The sequence below is a fragment of the Octopus bimaculoides genome, chromosome 3 (genome assembly GCF_001194135.2).
Source record: "Octopus bimaculoides isolate UCB-OBI-ISO-001 chromosome 3, ASM119413v2, whole genome shotgun sequence".
Classification (NCBI taxonomy): domain Eukaryota; kingdom Metazoa; phylum Mollusca; class Cephalopoda; order Octopoda; family Octopodidae; genus Octopus; species Octopus bimaculoides.
This window is the reverse complement of record NC_068983.1, coordinates 47,726,377-47,731,628: the sequence shown is the minus strand read 5'-3', so window position 1 is coordinate 47,731,628 and position 5,252 is coordinate 47,726,377. Positions and strand designations below refer to the sequence as shown.

General features: G+C 32.0%; 1 long non-coding RNA gene across 3 annotated transcripts in view; it reads left to right on the top strand.

Moving 5' to 3' along the window:
- The first annotated feature begins 3,288 nt into the window (after positions 1–3,288).
- The window catches only part of LOC106869889 (uncharacterized), an 8,508-nt gene continuing 6,544 nt past the window's right edge, over positions 3,289–5,252 (top strand). For 2 of the 3 annotated variants that reach the window (XR_008263787.1, XR_008263788.1), the window contains exons 1-2: positions 3,289–3,436; positions 3,737–3,762. This is a non-coding gene — a long non-coding RNA (uncharacterized LOC106869889). Of the gene's footprint in view, positions 3,437–3,736; positions 3,763–4,658; positions 4,891–5,252 lie in introns of those variants that run through there. The other variant, XR_001409454.2, reaches the window with a different exon arrangement.

Genomic DNA, 5,252 nt, shown 5'->3' with positions numbered 1-5,252 from the left:
CACTTTATCATATATATAGAATTACCCATACGTATAGATTTAGATATGTGTATGTATGAAGGGATAGATAGATAGATAGATAGATAGATAGATAGATAGATAGATAGATAGATAGACCGTTTTACTCCATAGGGCTTAATTAAGTAGCGATTCCTTGAATCAATAAAGTATTCTGTCATCTCATGACACCTTATGTTATAATTTGCGAGAGTGAATAGGAATTTTTTTTTGCTTACAACTTCAATCTATCTCTTAAAAAGAAATCTATTGATATTTCGGACCCCATCTCAATTGAAATTTTGTGCTCTTCCATTTACCTCTGTTCCAGGAAAATATAGTAAAAGAAAAATATAAGTGATCGTAATAACTTGTCACACGCATCCGAATACCCTTAATTTGTTGGTGTCATTAAATTCAAAATCATATATATACATATATATATACATATATATATACATATATATATATATATATATACATATATATATACACATATATATATATATATATATATATATATATATATATATATGATTATTTTTCCAATAAAATATTAATGTTCATCGTATTTCTCTGTATATGAAATTAACTACCCAGGAGTGAGGATATCTCTATGCAGCATCTCACCATGTTAGAAATCTCTTTCAAATCATACTCTATGACGTAAAAGATTGCAATTTTCTTTCGTAAAATTGAATTCATATTGGAATGTCAGGCGCAGCCGTGGCTGTGTGGTAAAATGGTTACGTCCCAACCACATGGTTCCAGGTTCAGTCCCACTGCGTGGTACCTTGAGCAAGTGTCTTCTGCTATAGTTTTGAGCCGACCAAAGCCTTGTGAGTGAATTTGGTGGACGGAACGCTTAGCGCTATCTCGCCCGTCGCTACGTTCTGTGTTCAAATTCCGCCGAGGTCGACGTTGCCGTTCATCCTTTCGGGGTTGATAAATTAAATACCAGTGAAATTCTGGGGTCGATGTAATCGACTAGATCCCTCCCACCGAAAAACCTCAAGCCTTGTGCTTATAATAGAAAGGATCATTAAAAAGTTTTCTTCTAGTACCCAAAGACTGGTTTCAACAACGAATCTTGGAGGAGCATATACGAGCAGCCTCTGAAAAACCTTCAAAATCACTCTGTAGTAACCACAAGATGAATACATTCTCATATACATCGCATAAGGTCTTGAAACTTATAAAGTACAGAAAAATAATTAAAAAAAAACACCGAGAAAAACAAAGGAAAAGATAACTCTTAACTAACATTGAATATAAATAGAGAGGCATTTAGAACTATCAGGAATTTCGGGCAACACGCGTAACAGTCTTTGGTGCAGAGCGGATGCACTTCGCCCAACATCCGAGACGGAGAATGAAAAAAATATACGTAATTACAGTGAGCTCAAGGAATTAAATGCGTTTAAATAAAAAATATATACATATGATATATGACCTATGCAAGTGTATATTCATATGATGAAAGTAACTGGTATTGCAATACCAAAGACCTTGTTGACTTTTGTTTACTTAAATAAACAAATGTGTAATCAGGGTTCTTAATAAAACGACCTTTTTTTCGATGCTAGAAGAGGTTAAGAACGGAAATGTATAAAGAGAGGATATGAGATAAGTAAAAGAAGAGGAAGCAGACATTAGAGGTGAAAGCAGATGGTCAAAAAATAGGTAAAGGGGGATTACATAGTACTTAGACAATGATTCAGACTGAGCTCTGTAGAAGTTCATCTCTTCACTAAAATAGTCTTTATATAGTGTAACAATGATTAATAACTAAGGAAAGGATGTTACATAGAATTTGTACATGTACATATGGTCCCTTTTATTACAGGTTCACATAGCATGGGAATGGGGACTTCCTGTCTAGAGTTATATGAAAGATTAAGCGGATGTACATGGGAGAGAAAAAGGGTATATGTAGGTGAGTGTACGTGTGTGATTGTGTGTGCGCATATGAGTGAGTGTATCTGTGTGAGAGAGAAAACAATAGTGAGGAGAACAAAGGTTATTTGGTATTTATATGAGTCTAAAGGTGCGGAGCTGGCAGAATGGTTAGCACGCCGGGCAAAATGCTTAGCGGTATTTCGTCCGTACTTACGTTCTGAGTTCAACTTCTGCCGAAGTCGACACTACTTTTCATCCTTTCCAGGTCGATAAAATAAGTTCCAGTTCAATACTGGAGTCAATGTAATCGACCTACTCCGCCCCAGAAATTGCTGTCCTTGTGCAAAAATTTGAAACCAATATCTAAATAACCCTTGTAAGTTCTCGACTGAGTCGATAGAGTTATATAGTGGTGCTGTCCTTCCCAGAGCCCAAGCATGTTTTATAGTGTTCAAGTATGTTTATATATTCGGTTGTTGCGTGCCGGCACTGTCTTTGAGTTTTTGTTGAGGGTTGGATTTTAGCCAACTGAATAAAAGTTACATTCTCTGTTGCCGGTTCTAGAAGCAGATCTTAGCAAAATCTCCAATAACAGGTCATATTATTCGTGAATTTTTAAGATACTCAATGTAATTGGACAACATAGTAATATTTCTTCTCATTGAATTATGGAAAGAGCGAGACACTGTCTGCAAAGTGTTTTAAAGTTATTGTAGCGAGACCGATTTAAGCAATGTTTGTATTGTTGTTAATTTTCTGTTGGTTGGTTTCGAATGTTGTTTCGATGATCCTGCACTTGATATTAGTCGTCTCGTTATTTCTGTTGTCTGTTATGTCACTGTGACCGCTACACTCACAAACAGTCCTATTGCGGTAATCGTTTTTTTTTTTGTATCGGCTGTTCTCATTACCGTCACTATTAGTCCTGCCGTTGTAATTATTATTAATGTCTCAGATAGTATTATTGCTTTCACTATTACTGCAATTACAAGGATTAGAGTTTTAATTACGACTCATATTACGATAATTGCTATTCATTTTCAGTCCAGATAGGTTAGACTTGATACATTAGGACACGCTTTTGATTTCACTAGACACTAGCAGTACACGTACCATGTGACCCATCTAATGATTCATTGTCTTGCTTGCATTTTCAAGCTCCTTTATTCTATCAAAAGTAAAAGCAACAGCAGACAATTGTTAATCTTTTTAAAAATAGCCATTATGGTATTTTTGCCGGGATTACTTAATATATATATATATATATATATATATATACATACATACATACATATATATATATATATACATACATACATACATACATATATATATATACATACATACATACATACATATATAGATAGATAGATAGATAGATAGATAGATAGATAGATAGATAGATAGATAGATAGATGTATATGTATGTATATATATACGCATGTATGTATGCATGCATGCATATGTGTGTATGTGTTTGTGTAACGTCGATGTTTCTGGGTGGACATGCATATATTTGTGTTTCTGCTTTTACTCATAGGTAAACACAACCTTTCTTATTTTTTTCTTTTACGTAATCTCTAAAACACGCACCACACGAATTTCTAAGTTCAATATAATCATTTAAAACTCTTGAAGTCGTTGTCCAAAATAGTGAAGCCACTAAAACGAGTAAAAAGTAGAAAATTTTACAAGTTAAGAGCTTCATACATTGGTCATATGAAAATTTTACTGTAGTATTCAAATGTTTTATTTGTGAAACCTTAAATTATTGCATGCGAATTAATCTAAAAATCTCTCTTTTTCCTAATTCATCTTTTCTCTCTTTTTTTCTTTCTAGCTAACTTTGTCCTCTTTCCCCATACTGTAAGTTACTAAATTATTTACATATTTTCGTACATTTTATCTCTCCTTTTGGCATGTTGTTATTAAAAACAGTCACTAAATATATTCACTAAGCTGCAGCGAATTTGTTATATATTTTTATCTCGTTTTTGGGAATTTTTTTTTTTTTTTTTGTCGTTTCAATTATATTATTCTACCTCTCCTTAATCCGATTACAAAACTTTCGGCTTGTTAAGCTTCAGCAGGTTATCTTTTCCGAGTATGGTCGTTCACTTTTACAGGCTTCCATTAAATTCAGTGTTAGAGTAAATTTACTCAAGCGATTATATATATTACTTCACATTTCAGTGACGAATATTTGTTTTCTTATCACTAAAAAGCAGGAATGTCATTACAAAAGATCTGCTTTATCTTAGCAATTGTTTTTTTTTCTTTTTCGTTTTAAACAGACATACATACATAAACACATACATAGGTACATACATATAAACAATATATATATATATATATATATATATAAACCCACATATACATATATATATACACACACACATATATATATAATGATTATATATATTATATATATATATGCACACACACACATATATAATTATATATATATATACACATATATATATAATTATATATATATATACATATATATACAATAATTATATAGATAGATAGATATACACTTATATATATACAAAGTATATATATATATATATATATATATATATATATATATATATATATATATATATATATATATACACTTATATACACATATATATATATCTAAAAATTATATATATAAGTGTATATGTACATGTATGTATGTATGTATATATATGTATGTACGTGTGTAGGTATATTGAAATTTTAAATGCTTTCAAAGATTTTGCCTTATGTTACAGACGATATAGCGATAAGGTTTCGCCTTGCTGTCTAACACTATTACTTTGCGAAGCGTGAAATACCTACACGTTTTTGTAGGTGTAAAGGAGATACGAAAGGACAGAAGCGGACGTAAACGTTTGTTGGCAACGCCTTCAAAACAAGTTGTTGGCAGGGTGACGAACGATACATGTGTTTCATGTATTAAAAAGCAATATAATTAATCCCAGATCAGAAAACACTGGTGAATAAAATTAGAATGGTACGGTTAAAGACAGACTGTTTTCAGTTACACGCTAATTAGAAGGAATTTTTAATTATCCAATCGTGTGTATGTTCGTGACCATAGATGTGTGCCCACGTTTATAATATCTGTGATTAGCAGTTGAACATCTATGCACATACAGGTAATCATTCGTATGTACATATATACATGCTTGTACGCATACATGTTTAAAGATAAACACGCTAGCCTACATACATATATATATATATATATATATATACATATATATCCTTGTTTCTTTCTGTGTTCCTTTGTGTGGAAGAGCGTAGGCTCGAAACGTTAAGACTTTTTCAATTCCCGAGCGTTATACTAATACATCTGTTTGTTT